Consider the following 23216-nt stretch of genomic DNA (forward strand, 5'->3'; position numbering starts at 1 on the left):
TTTAGTTCACATCAAAGCCATTTGCCTTGATTAGATACTTGCTAGTTCTAAGAAACATGTGGGAAACACATTCTCATTTTAGTCAGCAAACAAATTATATTAAAGGCGCTAATCACATATGGACAAAAACTTAATTTATGTAAAAAAAAAACAACCTTTTTTTTTCCTTATATGCACGTTTTGGAGAGTGTACTAATCTGCAATGTAATGTTCCCTCGTGAATGTTTGAACAACATCCTGTGGATGCAATGCTTATGATTATGGTGTCTGCTCTCTTTAAGACATTTATCGCAACATAAATATAATGCTTAAAACAGAATGAAATGACGCGTGTCTTTGGAGGAAAAATGTACGTGACAAGTTTAGAAAAATAAGAGACAAATACTTTTAAAAAACAATCTTTGTTCCACATTTTATCAGATAAGTCATCAAATGCAAAGAGCAGTTGTGCATTTGTTGCAGCCAAATTAATTTTTGAGCTGCTCACCCCTCAGAAACCAATCGCTTTGATCACCATATTCAAGACTTGTCATTTTAATTTAGTTTAACTTGATGTACTAAAATAACTCAAATAAAAATTATATAGACATCAGGGGCATTTCCTCCGAGCAGGCAAAGGAGGCAGTGTCTCCTCAAAAAAACGGGATCAGAAAATAATTTATAACCAATTATACCTTCTTTTCAAGCTATTACCGCTTGTTGTCTCATCCCTTGACCACAGTGATCCCCTCAGGTTGTAGTTTCAAAACCAAAACAACGCAAATATTACAAATTGTTTTTATAAAGTAACAGTGTCCAACAGTGCCTCCCCTGAGCCCATTGACTTTACACAGACCTCCCGAAAGCATGCAGTGAGTTTAATGGGGGGTAATTGAGAATGAATGGGGGAAAGTCATGAGACAGAAGGCAATGCCTCCATTACACTATGATTGGATATGATCGGTTATGATGGACATGATTGGTTCATGCGATAAATCTCGCTTCTTGTTTTCGTGCACATTCTCGCATTAGCCTGAATGAAGACAATGATGGTGTTAATGGGAAGACTAATTAAAAAGTAAGCCTCTTAGATATAACCACTTTGTCACATCAAAATCAAACTTGAAATGGCCTGAAAGCCTGAAAACATGAGTGTTTCGTGAGCAATCAGCTTGGGGAAATTAAAGGTACATCTTCGTGTCGGTCTTTGACCAGTGTGTACAAGCTTGATAACTGCGGAAAATAAGTTGACTATTAAAAAGAAAAGCTGAACATTACTTCACAAATAATATATAATTGTTTAAATTGTTACTACCTTTAGTTATTGTTTTGGAATAAATGTAAAAAATGCATAAAAATAACTTAATTTATACTTTGTTTTAATAAACAGAACATTACGTAGTGTAAAAATACAAAGTAGAATTGTATTTGGTCTCTCTTTTTTATGTAATATTTATTTAACCAGGAAAATTAAACTTAACAGGGACGTAATTTTACGTTTATATATATATATATATATATATATATAGGACTTTCCCTTCTCATTTTAAAACTCCACCACACGACAATGATAAGACATGTACAGAAACTACTAAAATGACAAACACAATGAAATTGGAAATGTAACACAAACAAAACGAATGGAAAATATAAAAAAAAAAAACATATTCAATATAAACTATATAAGTAATACCTAAAATAAGAATAAAAAAAAAACACTAAACATATTTAATTAAAAAACATATTAACCTTTAATATTTCATAAATAATATTTTGCCACCATTATTGGACTTTATTAATGCATGTGTATAAATGCTTTGGCAATATAATGTAAAAACATTCATGCCTACTTGACGTGTTGAAGCTGTGACAGTATTCCAGCACTCTGAATGCTGTTGCTATCAGTGACATAACCGCTACACAGACCGTGTTATGTTACGATCATACGCGGCTTTAGGGCGCAAGGCCTGACGGGTCACGATCCTGACGTCCCGCTCATGGCAATCCGAGATAGAAAAACACTCACTTCAGACGCTAGTCTTGTCTCTTGCCTTGCACTGGCGTATGATGCTAAGGGGCTAATCCACATATTAAAGCTAATTTATGGAGATCCGGTAAGCACTGCCTTTAAACATGCAGTCAAATTAATATTTAAATGTAATTCCTCACCTAAAGAAATAAAACATGCTAATGGCATACTAATTTAGTTGCAGCTGCTGTAGCTCAGAGGTTGATGGTCTGATTTCTCAAGGCCGAGTATTTAACTCCGCAGCCAGAGAGTAAAGAGAGAATTTTTCTTCCCGCAAATGAATTAGTAAATAGCGAGTACGTGTTTGTAGAAGCTTGCTGGATGTATTCGTGTCAGATAGTTTGTTCATTACTAAGTACATCCTCTCGGGCCAGAAAGGGTCACGTTTTAACTTCAACCTCATCTCATGCAGGGAAACTATTTTTTATGCAAAACTGATTTAATTACGACTTATAGATGTGGAAGGGAAAAAAGCAAAAGGCAACGAATCGTTCGGATTGGCGGGGAAGTTGCGCATTAGCCGTCACCACCTGTGGCTGTTTTCAGTAATGGCTTTTCATACGGTTCCATGTGTGTGTGTGTCTAGGGGAGGATGAATAAAACAAACGAAAATATGAAAATATAGACATTGGTTTGTCATTGTGTGCTGTCCTCCAGGGGTGCAACTGGTATTTGCATATTCATATTTTCGAACGGATACATGAATAATTTCCCTCTCACCAAAGGTTAGGGCTCATTAATTAAAGTCCAGCAATTAGAGAGAATATTTTCTATTATTAATTGTTTTTTGTGACTCCGCATGGAGCTGTTATAATTTATAACTGACCTGAACTCGCCTTTCTAGTTTCCATCCGGTTACCACTGAAAGCCAGTTCACCTTGGGCAATGACAATCTCCAGCTTAACCTCTCAAAGAGCCGCCACAGGGCAGTTCCTCCAGCCCAACAAACAGCTCCTCCTAGATCTTCCACAGGGAATTGACTGTGCACAAATGAATCGGACCACAGAATGAGTGCTTACTGAGCTCTCGAAGAGCAGCCGGTTAAACAAATCATTGATGTGGACCAGAAACAGATTGAGAGATGCTGATGTGGACAATTCGGGAGTTAAAGGTGAAATGTGACATTTTTGCAATACTACGGAGCAGTCATGGCCTAATGGTTAGAGAGTCAGACTGGTAACCCGAAGGTTGCAGGTTCGATTCTCAATACCGGCAGGAAATCAGGTTTCTAAAGCCCAATCGCTCCACGGGCGCCACAGCGAAAATGGCTGCCCATTGGCTTGCGTTTTCACCGCCAACAGTACCCTTACTTGACAGACGTGGTGTATGCCGGAAAGTACAGATCAACATCATGCGCGAAGAAGAAAGTGACACGATAAACAACAATGGAGGACATACAGCAGATCTTGTTTTTGCTTCTCGCATGTGGCTGTTTGTGTTGCAACGGTATTGTGTTTCAACTGTATATTTGAAAAATAGCTCCTCTTGTGTTGTCATTCCCCTTGTAGCACGCGCATGTGACAATTCTCTGTCAACCAATCAACATTCTGCAGTGAGTCTAGCTCCACCCTTGAGGTACCAGACTACTGTGCTAGGTACCCCAACAGAAGGGTCCCAAAAAAGGGGTACGGTATGGTTCGGTATTTTGGTACCATTCACAACTTCTGACAATATCGAAATGGAAATAATTGTGTACCGTACCGCTTGGTGGAAACGAGCCATTAGTGTCAGCAAACAGATAGCCCCGCCCCAAACTCACGTCATTGGTTGAGCCAGTGTCACTGCATTAAAACAACACAAGACGTGTCACTCGTATTGTTTTGAATGGGAGAAAGTGTAACATGCAATATGGCGGAATAAGTCCCGCCTTCTAAAGCGAAGAGCCAATGGCCGACTGGTAAAGTCATTGCATCACTTCAGCGGCCGTTAGATTCACCGGTTTCTATAGAAACAGTCAGACGCGCGCCTCCGAAGAGACGCGCATTTAGGTCTGCGCATTAGCTTGATCCAGCCTGAAATTTTTTTTTGTCATGATTCGAGCGTTTAGAAACTAAATTTATGAGTCGGTTGTTGTTAGATTTCATTGGTGATTTCAAATATGAAATTTAATCGTAAGTTTGACGAACAGTTTTGGAGAATCTGATGTTTCCCCATTCAAAGAGATAGGAGCTGCATGATGCCCAGGATGCCCGAGAGGCGTTTCAAAGATGGCCGCCGAATTAAATGACTTGTCTTAAAGGGACTTTGATTAAAATTACAATATTTTAACACAAAAAAAATACACACTTTGGCAATAGAAGAAAAAAATTAGGTGACTAACCTGTGGTTTTCAGGGTTTATCTTCAACAGCATCCTACATTACCTGGATGAAAAACAATCTGAATAAAACTTTAGTTGAAAGTTTAAAGTTAACATATTAATGTATGCAAATATCTATACTCACTATAAGGATGCAGTCATGGTAAAGCTGATTTTTCAGCATAATCTCCAGTCTTCAGTGCCACATGATCCTTCAGAAAATGTCAAATCCACTTGAGCGAGATGTTTGCTTCAGTTGTCAACAAATAAGATTTGAGCATTTGGTGGCGCTAATGCACATATAGCAGTTTTGTAAACCCAGCATTAAACACCAAAGAACGAAGCATCTGGAACAAACTGGACAGCTTGAAATAAGATGTTCAATTAATTTTTGAAGGGTACAAATTCAGCTTGTGTTGAGTGAAATAACATCTGACATGCAAGTATGTGACTTGTGTGCTCAACAATTTTCTCATGAAAAGCGATGTGTGCATCTGAACATGCCCATTGCTGTCTCTGCGTTTTAAATATATTTGTTGATTTCAGGGCGAATAATGATGGTAAATCAACTTGGTCCAGACGGCTTTAATCTTAATTAATTACCTCACAGTTTCTGTGTCTCAAAAAAAAAGTTGTGCAATATTTATTAAATCACACCAAAAATGTTGAATGTTGAGTGGGGGGTGGGGGAAATCCTTGAAATTTTCATCAAACGTATTCTAATCAGGCAGTCGTCAGGTCAGCTAATGAGATGGCAGGAGTGAGGGCCTGACACTGCAGGCTCTGCCAAATGACTACCTCCCTCTCTCTCTCGTTCAGTCCGTATCACTCTCTCTCTCGCGCATGCTTTCATCATTGCTGAAGCTCATTAGTCCATCTTTCAGGCTTCCATTTGATTATAGTTTCACTTTTTTAAAAGTGAAAAATATTTCACTCATTTACTCTCATTAGTCCTCAAGGTCATCGTTTGAAGCCGCTCCTGTCAGTGTAAGATAAATCGACCCTTCGCATCCTCTCCCTCTCTCGCTCACGTATCTCCTTCAATGCTTCAGAAATGTCTCTCGCTGTCCTTTTGCTCCAAAGTTACGCCGCTGTAATCATCTCTTCCTCTCGTCCCTCTGTTTCGCTCTCACCTTCCTGACAGAAACTAGCAGAAAGGCAAAGTGGAAGACAAAGACACAGAAAAAGCGATAAAGAGAGAGAGACATATAGTACTACTCATGCAATTTGTGACATATCTTTATATAGCAGAAAAAGTAAGAGTAGTTTGCTGTATTGTATGTATGTATGTATATATATATATATGTGTATATATATGTATATATATATATATATATATATATATATATATATATATGTATATGTGTGTGTATATATATGTATATGTATGTACACACATAATACAGTTCAAGATTGTTCTGTTTCTAAAAAAGACGTCTCTTAAGCTCAGAAATATTCAGTAATACTGTGAAATATTATTACAATTGTTTTCTATGTGAAATATTGTAAAATGTAATTTATTTCTGTGATCAAATTTGATTTTTCAGCATCATTACTCCAGTGTCACATGATCCTTCAGAAATCATTCTGATATGCTGATTTGTTGCTCAAGAAACAGTTCTGATTATTATCAATGTTGAAAACAGTTGTGCTGCTTCATATTTTTGAACAAATCTTTTTTTTTCCAGGATTCTTTGGTGAATAAAAAGCATTTATTTGAAATTAAAATCTTTTGTAACATTATAAATGTCTCTACTCTCACTTTTTGATCAATTTAACGTATCCTTGCTAAATAAAAGTATTAATTTCTTTCAAAAAAGATCTGACCCCAAACATTTGAACGATACATATACATATACAATAGGTATGCATCATAGTAAAAATATATACAATAAATACAGTTATTATATTGAAAAATTTATACCAAAAGTTTGGGGGTCTGCAAGATTTATTTCAAATAAATGCTGTAAAATTTAATTCATCAAAGAATTCTGAAAAAATAATTTTGCCAGTTTAATACAAAAAAGAAATTAATGGACAATAATCATAATACAATCTCTGACAGACTACATGAGTGCATGTTTGTGCTAAGCTCCTGTGTAAATGTAGTGTGTTTGCGCGTCTTTAGTTGTAAACGTGGCGTGTGATTGAGGCCTAAGGCTGACTGCAGAAATTAAAGCACAATCGATACTGACTGATGTTTCTTCCTCTGACGAGTCTCCACCAGTCACTGTGTGTGTGTGTGTGTGCTGTCATACGCTCATTACTGCGGCTGTTTCAGGGATTAGCAACTTCTGTATTAATTGCTAATTGCTCTTAATGACATTTAATGACTGTCAGTCAGTCCAAGTCCCGCCCCTCAGCCTGTCAATCGATCTCTCCCTGGTGAATTACTGCATCACAAACACACATTTGTTTTTCTTTTCATTGACTTCTATTGTTTTTACACTGAGCTACTGATATTTTTACTTTGCACAAACCTTCCCTTGGCGATGGAGCAAACTACCAACCTTCACCCAGAGAAATCTAACTAACTGAATACTAACTCACTAATATTAACTAACTAATAACCCTCACGGCATATTTCTCCTTTTACAATTACATTTGACTCACTTAGATATTTTAAATAAAAAAAAATTAAGAAATATTCTGCACTTACACATTTTAATATTTTCATTAAGACATGATATTATTTTTTGTTAAGCCATTTACGGTAACACTTTACAAGGGCTCATTTGTTAACATTAACTAACAATGAGCAATACATTTGTTACTGTATTTGTTAATCTTTGTTGGTTAATACAAATACAGTCATTCATTGTTTGTTCATGTTCAGTGCATTAACTAATGTTAACAAATACAACTGTTGATTTTAGTAATGTATTGGTAAATGCTGAGATTAACATTAACTAAGATTAATAAATGCTGTAAGTATTGTTCATTCTTAGTTCACGTTAACTAAAGTAGTTAATTTGATAATTTTAAAGACAATAATCATTTTAAAACAAGTGTATAGTAATACAAATTATAATTGCAAACATTGTTTTTATAATTACTGTCATTTTCATTCTCATGATTTGTTATCAAAATATTTTTTCATTTGCCAAATCAACTTAGATAATTAATGTAGTTCAGATAACATATTTTGAGTTTCTGTTGATTAAACCATTTGCCTTCATTGTATAAACTCAAATTAGTTTATTTCAATGGACTCAGAAGTTTAAGGCAACCATTTAACTTACTTTTTTAAGTTAAACCAACAGTGTACGATTCTCAAAAACTTCTTCCATCAAATCAAAGTTTGTAATGGTTGATCTGGTGGTTTATTGCTTTGAATCACTATAGAGAAAATTAAAGTGAAAAATACTTCCGGAGCCAAAGCTACTAAAAAATGGCCAGTTACTATTGCACACAGTCTCTGTGTGTGTGTTCTGCTCCACCCCTGACCAGGGTCTCAACCTCATATTTAAAATATCAGACAAAGTGCTGTGATGTCACAAAGCATCAGTGTCCAGCAAACTCCCTATGTGTGTGTGTAAATGTGTGTTAGAGAAAGAGCTTAACTGAACCCTTTTCCTGTTATGCACTCTTTTCTTTTCTTCCTCCATCTTCCTGTCACTCTTTGCCGTGTCCCTTCCTTTCCAGCCTCCCTGTCTCTCTCGTGTCTTTAAGCTGCTGAATGCGGGTTGCTCTGCACAATCTATAGGCCTGAGGGATACAGCAGAGAAGAGAGAGAGAGACAGAGAGAGAGACAGGGCACTCAGTCAGTGTCTGCAGATGAACATGGTGCCCAGAGCGAGACAAACAGGAAGCTCATTGAGCATCTCGAACCCTGACAGCACAATCAGCCTGACACTGCAGCCATCCACACACAAGCATGGTTCTTTTTCCATTTGGAGTCCAGTCTATGTGAGGACACACATATACACACACACAGCTATCTAAACCTATCCCTATACGTGTAAATGAAAACTTCATTTTTTAGAAAAGAATGCTATTTTAAACGATTGATGGATCATTTTTACAAATAAAGATTCACAAATTGATAATCGTAAAAAATTATTTTTCAAAGTTATAGAGTATGTTCTATTTCAGTATTTTTACTTCAAAATGTCATGTTTAATACATTGTGTCACTTGCTGTTTCTTTGTAATTATAAAATTTACAAGTCATTTCTGAGTGAAAATTGTTGCAAAGCATACGCCAATTTTTATCAGTGAGATTTTTCAGATTTAGTTGACTTGAAGCAAGAAACAAATTTGTATCAAAATATAGCTAAGTGCACACACACACACATTCACACACACTTGACGTAGCATGCATATATACATGAGGACATATCATAGACTTATGTTATTTTTATATAAAACTAATTATGAACACTATACGCACACTTAGGCAAGGCAAACTGATCCCAAACACTAAAACATTTCCATTTTTATAATTACAATAAATAAATAAATATATTTTTTCCCCAAGGCAGGTGTATTTTGTAGCACATTTCTGGAGGAAAAATGTGGTTTTAGTTGCTTAATTAAAACCACTAAATGAGGACATATTGAAACAAATTTTCACCTAGAAATTGCTAGTAAATTTCACAAACAAATACAGCAAGTAACACTGAATTAAGCATTGAAATACCTTGAATGTACTGTAAGTCACTTTGGATAAATCCATCTGCCAAATACATAAATCAAATTTATTGTATTTGTCTTTTCCTTTGAGGAAGTCACCAACCAGGTTAAGTCAATTAGCTATAACTTGTGCATATAACTTGTCCAATTTGTCCCTAAAGTACACACATATACAAACACTTAGCTACCTAAATAAAGACAGATTGCAACAGTTTTTAGAATAATCACCAAAACCTTATAATCCCTAAAGAACCCTTTTAGAATCAAAAACATTTAACTTTATTTATGAATATTTGTTGCAAATGAGAATGTCCCTAAGGATGGTTTTCATTTTAGCTAACAATTTTAACAACTATTGATAGGTAAATATAACCAAATACGATACAGACTATCCCAAATACCCCCACTTGTTAATACAGACACACTCTATCAAAACACATTACATGCTTATAGTTAAACTGATCCTGTCTGAGGAATTGTTCAGAAACAGAATGATATACGCAGAAATAAGGACCCCTGACTCTTGCACACGCACACGCCGGCCTCAGACTCAGAGCAAGGACTGCAGTGTGGCAGAAATTTCAGAGGGATGAATGAGTGTATGTGTGTGTACTTTTGGAGGTGGGGTCTGGGGGGAGTGTGTGTGTGTGTGTGTGTGTGTGTGTGTGTGTGTGTGTGTGTGTGTGTGTGTGTGTGTGTGTGTGTGTGTGTGTGTGTGTGTGTGTGTGTGTGTGTGTGTGTGTGTGTGTGTGTGTGTGTACTTTTGGAGGTGGGGTCTGGGGGGAGTGTGTGTGTGTGTGTGTGTGTTTGGTTGGGGTGGGGGGAATGGTGTCAGCTGCACAGGCAGCAGAAAGCAACATCTTAATAAAACAGCCCGAGGCAAAATCCCATTAAAGACTTCACAGAGCAGCCAGGTACACACACACACACACACACACACACACAAACTCACAATATACAATACATCTGTCTGTCTTTGTGTATGACAGTGTGTGAATTCATTTGGACTGTGTCTTGAGAGTGTGTGTGTGTGTGTGTGTGTGTGTGTGTGTGTGTGTGTGTGTGTGTGTGTGTGTGTGTGTGTGTGTGTGTGTGTGTGTGTGTAGGGTTACAGACCTCACTGCGACCTCAGTACCTTCAGAAGCGTTCAGAGAATACCAATAAGAAAGAACAATTCTTTGATGTGTTTTGTGTGTTGGTGAGAGATAGAAAAACTTTTTTTTTTTCCAGTGCGCGTACGTTTTTTTGGGCAGCAGGATTGTTCAATATTTCACTATATTTACCTTTACAACAAGTCATAGAGGGAGACAGTTCTGTGAAAGCAACATTCTGACCAAACAAACACACACACACGCCGTTTACAAATGACGATCCCAGTATTAGCATGTTATGTATGGAGGCAGATGAACATTACCAAAACATCCAAATCTGTCAGAGCGCAAATGGGATGTCGGTATGGGAGGGGGAAGAAAAGAGACAGACGCAGAAGTTAAAACTCTCTGGCTTTTTCTGCCCAAACGCAGAACTTCACGTTTTTGTAAACTATTGTTATGACAGCATGTCACTTCGGTTTGAGCGTCAGCGGTTAGCGCGCCGAGCGCAGCGGCGCGGGCTGAGCAGGGCGGTGCAGCGATCTTTAGCGAGACCCTAAGGCTATTGTCATAAAGCTCAACGGCGCTAACAGCCAACTCTAATTCACTTGTCAACTGCCTGATAAAATACTGCACAAATGCCATTTTAACTGAAGCAGCTAATAGGGAAGTTTATAGGTCTTCTAGTGCCGCGCGTGCGTAAGAGCAAGAGTCTTCACACCAGTCGTCATCTAAAGCATATTAGAACAATCAGGCAGAAATAAATCGTCTGCATTATCTGGTTAAGTTGATTCGGTTAAGTCGACTGTTAACCCTTGTAATCCAGACAGCCAGCGAGTCCTGACCCGCGCGTTAGACTTTGAAAGCTAAACTAAACCTTTAATCTGAGTCGAGATATGTTAAGAGCTGCTATTGACTCCGGCGCTAATGAACACGGCTCTGCAAACAAGTACAGAATTGACTGCACTGCATTTCAAACTTGCCAACAAAAGATGAGTAAAATACAAAATATAGGCCTGATCGTGATGCGTTTAATTAAAATGAAAGAATCGCGCGGGATGTTCAGGTGTTTGTCTGCACCTGGAGGCAGGAAGTGAATCTTGTCTCGTTACTTCAATCAGGAAAATGTGTGAATGCTTATTCTTAACGCGTAAATCTGTGAGTTATGAATATTGAACTCACTTGAGAGTCTACAGAGGAAGATTGTAAAGACGTTGAGAGGCCCAAGGATGATTACTATACCATATATCCACAAAAACAATCATAATGCCAACAGAACAACTGAAAGGAAACAATTGGATCTGGACATGTTGGCCTATACTGTGGAGCTACCTTGTTGGAGTAATTTGAGGTAGTTATCTATCAAAGTAACATTGCATTTTCATCTGATATCATCCCTTATAAAAGGTAATGTGGTGTTTTTTAGTTTCTTAAACCATGGAATTACAATCGCGCCATTGCAGAACAAAAACAATCTCATCAAAAACGATGCAATGCTATGGATTTGTATCAGGGTAAGCTATAACCATAAAAACTACTAGGTTAAAGTACATGGTACTCTAAATCTACTTAAAGAATACCATGGTAGGCTACCACAGTAGGCTACTTTTTGTTGGAGCCAAGTTGGTTTGATCACAGTGTGCTCGTAACGCCCCCTGCTGGCGCGAGCGGCAGCTCTGATATAATTAATCTTGCCCATCTTCCGGGTTACAATAGCGCGCGAGTACTCGAGACAGGTGAGGCCTGGTGAAGCTCAGGGTGGCGCGAAGCCCGCGGACGATGCCGTTTCTACCGTTCAGAACGTATGTGAAATCACTTTAACTGGAAGTCCACCAGCAGAACTGGTAAATAAGTTAATGAATGTGGAGATAAAGAGCGCGCCGCGTGCAGCCGGTTAGGATTGCTATGGCAACAGCGACATCTGCTGAGAACTTATCACTCTCCCTTTATCATAGTTCCCGCCAAAATCCCATATTTACCTGCACTACAATTAAAACTGTAGTCATTTAGTATGATTTAACACTATCATAAATATTTTGTTAAATAAAATTACAATTACATTTTGAAATCTTATATTCTTATATCACATTGAGCTTACTGGTCAATGCATTTCATTCATGCTAAATTACACTATACAGGAGGGGAACATAACTATGCCCTACTCATTTCTGTCATGCCTATGGGCATATGTCTGAACACCATACATGTAGGCACAACACCTTGTTTTGATAATGTAGCACAAAAAAATAAATAAAAAAAAATTAGCTGTTAAGTACATTTGCATCAATATTGACTGTACATATCTTTAATTAAAATATATTGTGTACTGTGTCTGCTGTGGTGCATGGTAAAATAATCATTTCCTGTTGGGTTTAAATCTCAGGTAACATCTCTAATATAAATTTCTTCAAATTGAATCAGAAGAATGCACCACACAGGATCATGTCATCCTAAATGACAAAAAAAAAAAAAAAGTCTCAAAATGATGATAGCTCCCTTAAAAAAGTGAAAGGGCCCTTTGTGAGAAGTTATTCAGTTACTCACCCTTCGAGAAACACCCTTCTTGTGGTGCCTTCAAGGGTGAAAAACTGCCTAAAACTCCCACAATGCAATATAACTAGTAATAGAGGACAAGCACATTTGATATTTACTGTAAAGCTTTAATTGTAAAGCAATTTGTATTGTATAAAGTGTTATATAAAGAAAACTGATCTGACCCAATACTTCATCATCTTTAACAACTACAACAAAGATGCACAATAATAACAATAATAAAATCATACCATATGGATATTGTTCCTGGTGTGTACAGTTTTGCTGGACAGTCATCAGTGTCCCGATGCAAAGTGGATCAAGGTCCAAATTCATCTTCTTGAGATACTGATTTGCAGAATAAGACAATTTGGAAGGCGCTGTGAAGACTTCAGCTGTTGTGGAGAAACTTTCATTAATACAGTCAGATGAAAAGTAAACAGTAATTCATTTTTGTTAACAAAGCAGCCTCTATAAACCTGCAGCGAATTTAGTTTCTGAAACCAAGAAGAGCCACTTTAAAAAGATTAATTTGATAAAATGGTGTTCATGAATCACTTTATTTACATCTGAGATGTGTCAAATATGTAATGTGATCATTTATACATGTGTGTTTCTACATTTCTGTGTTTAAAAGAGTTGTGTGTAACACACACATGTATGTTATTTTGATTGTGAGAGATGCTAAAGAGCGACTTTCCTGTTTGGTGTGTGTTCTCGTGCACGTTCTGGCTGGTGTATGTGTGTGTGTGTATGTATGTGTGTTTGAGTAATGGTACCTGTCTGGAATGATTGACTCTCAGGAGACAGATGAGTGGTGTCAGGCTGTCAGCGTGAACTCTATCACACCAGCGCGTCTCTTTCAGACGCAGAGAACAGAGAGGAGAGACAGACAGACTGAAGGAGTGCAGCTCTGTCTCTCTGTTTGCTTTTCGCTCTGCTCGCGATCTTTTCCCTCCAGCCCTGCACATTAAACAATTTACCCAAACTTTCCTCGCAGTGCCGGAGCGAACACAGGCACTAAATGTTTTAGCTCGACAGTAAACAGGATCTTAGATCAGATTTTAAACTCATTTAAATTCACATTCTGCACTTGCTCTGTGTGCCAGGCACTAATAATATGCTAAACGCATCAGATATTCAAAACAGCTCAAAACACTTTCAAAATTATTCATTTCTGACAGCGAGAAAACAAAGACTCTGAAGAGCAACGACAGCGGATGGAGGGATGAACTCGAGAGATGGTGAGGTGTAGGCCGGGCGATGAGGGGTGAGCGGTCAGAAGGCCCGGAGCAGAAGAAGAGAACCGTCTCAATAGAGGGTACGGACGGGTCAGGACCACAGGGTCACACACAGAGAGAAAGAGAGAATGTTTTAATTATTCGCATAACTACTGGCACATACTTATTGTCTGTCACTGTTTTTTTTGTGTGTGTGTGTGTGTGTGTGTGTGTGTGATGAATCTTGTATGTATATGATAATTGTATGCGAAACATGCTAGAAAAATACTTTGAGGGAGGATGGATGGATGGAGCAATAGAGCGATAGATAGATAAATAGATGGAGCGATAAGTAGGTGGATGGATGGATGGAGCGATAGGTGGATGCATGGATGGATGGAGCAATAGATAGATAGATAGATAGATAGATAGATAGATAGATAGATAGATAGATAGATAGATAGATAGATAGATAGATAGATAGATGGATAGATGGAGCGATGGATGGAGCAATAGATAGATAGATGGAGCGATAGGTGGATGCATGGATGGATGGAGCGATAGATAGAGCGATAGATGAATGGAGCGATAGATAGATAGATGGAGCGATATAGATAGAGTGATAGGTAGGTGGATGAGTGATAGAGCGATAGGTAGGTGGATGGATGGAGCAATAGATAGATGGAGCGATAGATAGGTAGGTAGATGGATGGAGCGATAGAGCTATAGATGGATGGAGTGATAGATGGAGCGATAGGTAGGTGGATGGATGGATGGATGGAGCAATAGATAGATGGAGCGATAGATAGGTAGGTAGATGGATGGAGCGATAGAGCTATAGATGGATGGAGTGATAGATGGAGCGATAGGTAGGTGGATGGATGGATGGATGGAGCAATAGATAGGTAGGTGGATGGATGGAGCAATAGATTGATGGAACGATAGATAGAGCGATAGATGGATGGAGCGATAGATGGAGCGATAGGTAGGTGGATGGATGGAGCAATAGATAGATGGAGCGATAGATAGGTAGGTAGATGGATGGAGCGATAGAGCTATAGATGGATGGAGTGATAGATGGAGCGATAGGTAGGTGGATGGATGGATGGATGGAGCAATAGATAGATGGAGCGATAGATAGGTAGGTGGATGGATGGAGCAATAGATTGATGGAACGATAGATAGAGCGATAGATGGAGCGATAGGTAGGTGGATGGATGGAGCAATAGATAGATGGAGCGATAGATAGGTAGGTAGATGGATGGAGCGATAGAGCTATAGATGGATGGAGTGATAGATGGAGCGATAGGTAGGTGGATGGATGGATGGATGGAGCAATAGATAGATGGAGCGATAGATAGGTAGGTGGATGGATGGAGCAATAGATTGATGGAACGATAGATAGAGCGATAGATGGAGCGATAGGTAGGTGGATGGATGGAGCGATAGATAGAGCGATAGGTAGGTGGATGGATGAAGCGCTAGATAGATAGATAGATAGATAGATAGAGCGATAGGTAGGTGGATGGATGAAGCGCTAGATAGATAGATAGATAGATAGAGCGATAGGTAGGTGGATGGATGGATGGAGCTATAGATGGAGCGATAGATAGAGCGATAGGTAGCAGGATGGATGGATAGAGCGATAGGTACGTGGATGGATGGAGCGATAGATAGATGGATGAATAGATAGTGCAAAAGATAGACATCTGACCATCTCTACAAAGAGTCACATGATCAATGACACTCATTTACGCACATCTAGAATAGTAGACAATCTTACTTTTTTCTCTAATTATAATTCAAAACTTTACTGTGTTTAAAATCTTCCAAAATCCTAAATCTGTTCATTTCCAGGTTTGAATTAAAAAAAATCCCCCATTTCCAACTTGGTCTCAGAAGTTTGGAATCCACTGTATAATGTGACTTCTAAAGGAAGGCAGAGAAATTGAGAAAATGTGGGGAACATAGGAAGGGTTTTGAGTTAACAGAGTACGGCAAGGTTACAGGAGTGATCGAGAAGTGTATTTGAGAGCTAAAGTGTGTGTTTGTGTGTGTGTGTGTGTTAGTGTGTGTGTGAGAGAGAGAGCAGCTCTGAGACTAATTAAACGAGCAGAAGGCAGAGAGTGTTCTGAAGAGAAGCCATCGCTGGGCCGGGACTGAGGTAATGATGGAAAAAAGGATTTAGTCTATCCACCATCGCTCCATCCTCTCCTCCCTTTCCCTCGTTATTGAGCAGGTGTCCGTGTCCCAGCACAGTGTGTGTATGTACGCGTGTGTGTCCCGACGGAGGCTTTCACAGCTCTCGGCTCTTGTGACTGTATCTCCTTCACCGGGGCTCAAACTCCCATTTACTGACAGATACTGTATGTACAACATAAACCACAACCAACTGACAATTCACACACAAAATCATCTCAAGCAGTGCTGGGGAAGCTACTTTGTGGGCAATTTCACACTAGAGCTTTAGATGCAGGCTTCAGGTTTGGTTTGATGTGAAAACGGCTTTCTGAACTTGCAAAAACTGTTGAACTCTGGTATAGTTTACAGATGGTTTGAAATCTTTAATTGTGGAAATGCATCACTATTACTTTATTGCATGTTCCAGGTCACCAAAAAAAAAAAAAAAATTAAATAATATTTTACTATAATAAGGCATTTCTGAAAGCTGCATGTCAAATTAATTGCCTTCTTGCAATGAAAAATGCAAGTGCGTGTAATGTTCTGGTGGTAAATCCAAAGCTGAGAAACATGAATAAAACAGCGACACTGCCATCTTCTCATCCTGAGGGATTACCTAGTTAGAAAGCTTGTACTAGTATTCACGGTGGTACTTAGAAGTACAACAGGGACAGGGGGTGTAATCAAGCTCAGGACAAAAACACTGAATCAAATATAGCCTGAAACTAGTTTGCCAAGCCACAAGCTACTCATAATTTCAGTAGTTAAAGGGTTAGTTCACTCTAAAATATTTTTTTTGCCATTAATTACTCATCCTCATGCCGTTCCAAACCCACAAGACCTTCGTTTATCCTCGGGACACAAATTATGATATTTTTGATGAAATCCAAGAGCTCTGTGACTCCTCAATAAACTGCAATTTAACCATTTCAAAATGCACTGATCAACCACACAATCTTTAGTGATTAACAATGCTGAATCTTTTTGGAAAAATAGGGGGATGTTTTAGATAATAATAATTAATCTCAATAAATTAGATCTCAATTGAGGATTACAAAAGCAAACTTTAACACTCAATGTAAAATATACATGCAAAAGTATATTTACACTACCTTTCTAAAGGTTGAGGTCAGTAAGAAATCAATACTCTTATTTTTAGCAAAGATGTATTAAAGTGAACAATAAAGACATTTATAATGTTAGAAAATATTTCTGTTTCAAATACTTTTGAACTTTCTATTGATCAAAGAATCCTGACAAAAATGCATCATGGTTTCCAAATAAAATTTAAGCAGCACAACTGATAATAGAAATGCTTCTTGAGCAGAGACAAAGCTCACCAAGGCTGCATTGATTCGCTAGAAAATACAGTAAAAATTGTAACATTATGAAATATTATTACAATTTAAAATAACTGTTTTCTGTCTTGCTATATTTTAAACTGTAATTTATTCTTGTGATCAAAGCTGAATTTTCAGCATCATTATCCAGTCTTCAGTCTCACATGATCCTTCAGATATTCTAATATGCTGATTTGATGCTCATGAGGCATTTATTATTATATTATATATCAATGTTGAAAATAGTTTTGCTGCTTAATTTTTTTTTTTCAGGATTCTTTGATGAATAGAAAGTAAAAAAAACAGCATTTATTTGAAACAGATAATATTTTGTAGCATTATAAATGTCTTTCACTTTTCACTTTAATGCGTCCTTGCTGAAGGGAATCACTTACTTTTGTAGGGGCAAAACAAATACCTGTTACCATAGTAATCCATTCATTTATATGTGAAAATGACAGAAATTTCCAACAGATTTGGATGTTTTTAAAAAGGGAAACATGCCTAAACATTGTTATCCATTTTTCACAATGAATAAAATAAGCTCTAATAAGAGGGTGGAATCAAGGAATTCGGTGACAACATGATAAGAGAAGCCTGTGGAAACCTACATCTAAACATGCGTATGTCTGGAGCAGATCTTGTTTTGCAGATTATATTACAGGTAAAATAAAAAAAAAAAGAAAATTCAGTCTCTTATCACCTTGTCAGTGAACTGAGTCTTCTTTTAGCATATTTTATTCAACTGACTCGTGAAATAAAAAAGCAGTTGTTGCTTTTTTAGACTTATTTGTGCTATAAAAAACAAACATAACTTTTTGTTTCTTTTTTAAAAATAGCTAAATCTATCAGCAAGTTTTCTTAATTTTTCCAACTTTCCCTCTTATAAAAGTTTTGTTCTGAAAGCAAAATACATCAAGTAAAACAGACCAAACCATACCTTTCAGTTCAAATGTGCAGCACTTTCCACTTGGTTTGTTTCTTCACACTGCAAGAGATTGATTGGAATATATGACTTTATATATTTGGAAATAACGAATTTCTCTAATAAACAACTAAATAATATAAATATTAAGCAGTACTAACCCCTGGAGCAGATCCTTCTCAAAAGCTCTCATTGAAGCAGCCTGGGAACTTGACTTTGTTTTCTGGTGGACTGATAAAAACCTGTGCATCTGAATCCTGGAAATTATGTGAAGTCAGATTGGCCCTTAGCATTTTGAGAAAGCTCTTGCCATTTTTGTTTGTAGCATAAATCACACGGCCTTTTGGGACACTCTTTACACCTGGTATTAAGATGCATTTTAATCGATCGGATCACAAGTGGATGACACCAAATAAATACAGGTGGTCTAAAACGTTTTGAGCTTGTCCACTTTTGACCACTTCCAGAGGTAGTCGGAAACACATTCGACCAGACTGTTTTCATAGTGGGAACGCTCATGTGGTCGAACAGCCACAAAAGACCGTCTACTCTCTGACCAAATGCCTAAACTTTATGGGATGTGCACTAGCCAGACGGATTTAAACTTTGTCGGCTGAAGACCCAAGTTTGGTTTGAAGACAAAAAACATACCAAACACAATGATCGCTCACCATTCTTGATTTCTAACACACACTCACAGCATTCAGCGTGTTTTTTCGGCTGTCAAAACGAAAGCTCTCTGTGCACGTTCATATGTAAATTGCGAGAGCTTATTTTGTCCATTAGATCGAATGGATACAAAACCCATACATTTAAGAAATCAGGACAGAAGTTGTTGAAAGTGGACAAAAGAGACGGATTAAACACCAGGTGTAAACGTGTATGTGTCGGACTCGTCTACTTGTGATCCTATCGACCAAAATGGATCTTAATACCAGGTGGAAACAGAGCCTTAGAAGAAAAGGTCCTTTATGTTCTCTTCTGTTCTGCTTTGGAACCTCTTAGAAGTTCCCATAATACGATCATTTTATGGATTTATTTTTAATTAATTGAGTTTTAATTCATTTTTTGACAAAATGGTATTAATTAAACAGCTTGTAAAGAATCTATCACTAGAAAAAAACTGAAATAACCAATTAAACATATGCAATCATTTATGACATTTCTCCTTATAGAAAACCTTTTTGGCATAAAGGGTTTTTTAAAACTGTGTAAAGAACCCTAGAGTTCTATAGAACCCCAATGAACCTTTAAATTCTAAGAGTGTACACTCAGGCTTGGTTTGTATTCTATAGAGTATTTCTCTCCCTCATACCAAAGCACTTCGTTTATCACTTCATTTATTCAAATCTGAATCCTACCTAACTGACAGTCAAAATGCACATAAAAAGATTTTTCCGAGCTTCGAAGTCTGTCGATGGCCCATCTGTCTGCCAGTAGCCCAGCGCAGTATTGCAGCTTTGAGTATCTCCTGTGCTGGTGATGCTCTCTCACCAAACACACCGGCCCTCTCAATGTTCCCTTCATCTTGTCAGCTCAGAAAGGCTGCCGGTGTTTTGATGCTGCTAGCAGTATGACGCCACAGCCAGTAAAATGCCAGAGGGAAAAATGCCCTTAAGGTGTAGTATCCGCACTCCTCCCTCCGTTCACTAGCTTAACGTCTATAAACAGACACTAAACGCTGGGTCTTCCTTTCTGACAGCCATTTTGAACCAGACCTCACACGGACCTGCGCTCTGTCAGTTCTGCTGACATGCTTCACTGTGCTCAGCAAAAATGCTCTTTTGAAGTAATTGCCTCTTTCTGTGTGTGAAACTTCACATTTGGAAGGGATGCTTAAAAAGAAATTTCTTGTTTTGAAGACATGTACATTATGTAACGCGGTTATTGATCAAAACCAGTGCTGCCAAAGTTAATGCATTAACACGTACAATTGATTTAATATTGACTTCATTAATGCATTTAATCAATTTACTTATAACTGTTCCATATGATTATTCAGAGATGATTGCAACTGAACATTGCATACACCCACACACAAAAGTCACCTGTTTATTATTAAATCATAAAGAAAATGCTTTATACAGGTTTTTTATTTAAAAATCAAATCTAGATGCATGTTTAACAGAACTAAAGTCTATTTACTATTGTGAATATAATCATGCACCTTTGCATTGAGCTCCATGTTTTTAATGCTACTTACTATATATATATATATATATATATATATATATATATATATATATATATATATATATATATATATAATATATATATATATATAATATATATAAATTGTAATTACATGAAGTAGATTAGATAAAATTGTGCAACTAATAATTACACATGGGCCTGTTTCTTGGACCTTAATGCATTAAATTAAAAATGACAAAATTACGAAATTAAACATGATTAAATATTTAAATCAGACTAGGGTTACAAATCAAGATTCAAGAAGACACCATATTTAATTTGAAGGGATCTACAGTCTGCTCAATGGACTGTACTGTTATATTTTGGTGTCAATTATTCAGCAGATCCAACATTAGGCATGTTTACAACATTTTCATCTGAATTAATCCAAACCGATTTCACATATAAAGTTGTTTGTATGAACCCTAAACTTTGCAATCAATTTCAAATATTGCATATTGCACAACTTTATAAAGCTGCCAAATATGTCAGAAGAGCTTTTCCAGCAAATATGTAAGATGTAATACATAAATAAACACACGCACATTTGTAAGATGTAAAATGTAAGTAAACATATGCATCATACTGTAATTGCGAAAATAGTTGGCTTCAAGTGTTTACCAGCTTAACTTTTTCCTAATGATCTGATTATTTTAGGTCTACATCAACCCTTCCAATCTGATCAAATGTTAATTCAGATCGAGCTCAGTTGGATTGATTGCTTTTCAGTCTGGATAAGCAATCAATCCCATGACTAACAGATTAGTTGAAAATACAGCTCTGAAAAACAAAAATTACATGTGCCATGTGCCATTTGTAAGGACCTTAAAGGATTAGTTCACTTCAGAATTCAAATTTCCTGATAATTTACTCACCCCCATGTCATCCACAATGTTTATGTCTTTCTTTCTTCAGTCGAAAAGAAATTAAAGTTTTTGAGGAAAACATTCCAGGATTTTTCTCCATATAGTGGACTTGAACGGCTACCAACTGGTTGAAGGTCCAAACTGCAGTTTCAATGCAGCTTCAAAGAGCTCTACACGATCCCAGACGAGGAATAAGGGTCTCATCTAGCAAAACAATTGACCCTTCGCTGGGAGTTTGATTGACAAACGATCTAACCAATCATAACGCTGAATCCGCCATTTTGTCCGACAAAGCAGTCAGGAGTTAGTAGATTAACCTCGGTGGACTTGAACTTGAAAAATGGTGTGTATTTACATCTTTCCGCGTTTGAAACAACATTCCTTAAATAAATAAACAACATAATAAACAACATTCATTCAAATAAACATGTTCATTCATGTTTATTTGATGCTATAAATGAACTAGTAGGAAGACATGATCAGTTCACGAGGAACAGCGATCTGTCACGACACATTAAAGAGGCACAAAACGTTTTTTTGTTTGAATTTCTTAAAGTACACAGTTTGAAAGCTGGGACTTTGTTTAATATCATAAGTAACCTGCTCTGTCTTGTCTGTTGGCGTGTTGTCAGTGTCCTCTTTGCTCCACGATGTATTTTTCACTCTGTGTGGCGTGACGGCGCCATGGCTTGTTGGACAAACAGTAACTAAGGGGACAGGTCTTTGCAAAGGGTCAATTTTCTAAAAAAATTAAATAAAAATGTATATACTTTTTAACAACAAATGTTCGTCTTGCACTGCTCTGCGCCAGGCATTACGTAAACACATTGGAAAGGTCACATGACATAACTCCAACTCAAATCATCAGACATAGTCATTTTACATTATTTGTAAACGCTGTTTGACTTAGGCTTTGCACTTTCGCTTTGTAAATACGTGCACGCTACTTCCGCCTATACGTCACGCGTGACCTTTTCAACGTGTTTACGTAATGCGTGGAGCTTTATGTAACATTTGTGGTTAAAAAGTACTCAGATTTATTTATTTATTTTTTTTAGAAAATGACTGATCATTTTGCTAGATAAGACCCTTATTCCTTGGCTGGGTTCATGTAGAGCTCTTTGAAGCTGCACTGAAACTGCAATTTGAACCTTCAACCCGTTGGTCCCTGTTGAAGTCCACTATATGAAGAAAAATCCTGGAATGTTTTCCTCAAAAACCTTAATTTCTTTTCGACTGAAGAAAGAAAGACATGAACATCTTGGATGACATGGGGGTGAGTAAATTATCAGGAAATTTGAATTTTGAAGAATTGATTTTTGAACATTCATGGCAATTCCTACAGACAAAAACCTCCGGATCAGGACTTGGCATCACGCTGGAGTCGTCTGATATGAATGTGGTTGAAATGATCTCGAGGAACGGTGGAGCATGAGACACAATGTGATTTATCGTATCATACCAATCTTCATGCTGTCAGGACATCGCTGCAGGACGTCTGCGGTTCAGTGAAAGTTTACGCTCGCATCAGACCAAAAGAGTATATCCGACCTATTAAAGAATCAGCATCAACTGTTGAGAGACGGTCACAGCTGTCTGTGTGAGATCAGAGAAGCAAACCATACACTCACGTGATTGTTATACGGCCATCGGCATCCTAAACGATGCCTACAAACAGATCCGGGGAAACGCTTAAAGTAGCCGAGACGTCGGTTTGCTCTCCGTTGAGGGAGGAGGGGAGAGGGGAAGGTACAAAAGAAGACTCGGACTTGCCACAAAGGGTTTAGATGAGAGCAAGACAGACAGGACGGGAAGCACACAAAGCCGCCAGGGCGCAGGATCATCTCGGCATGGCGTGCGACACCGGGCCTGCGCACACACACACACACACACAAGAACCGGCGCGCGTTTGAGGCCGAGCCGAGCAC

Source organism: Chanodichthys erythropterus, chromosome 4 (assembly GCF_024489055.1).
Source record: "Chanodichthys erythropterus isolate Z2021 chromosome 4, ASM2448905v1, whole genome shotgun sequence".
Lineage (NCBI taxonomy): Eukaryota > Metazoa > Chordata > Actinopteri > Cypriniformes > Xenocyprididae > Chanodichthys > Chanodichthys erythropterus.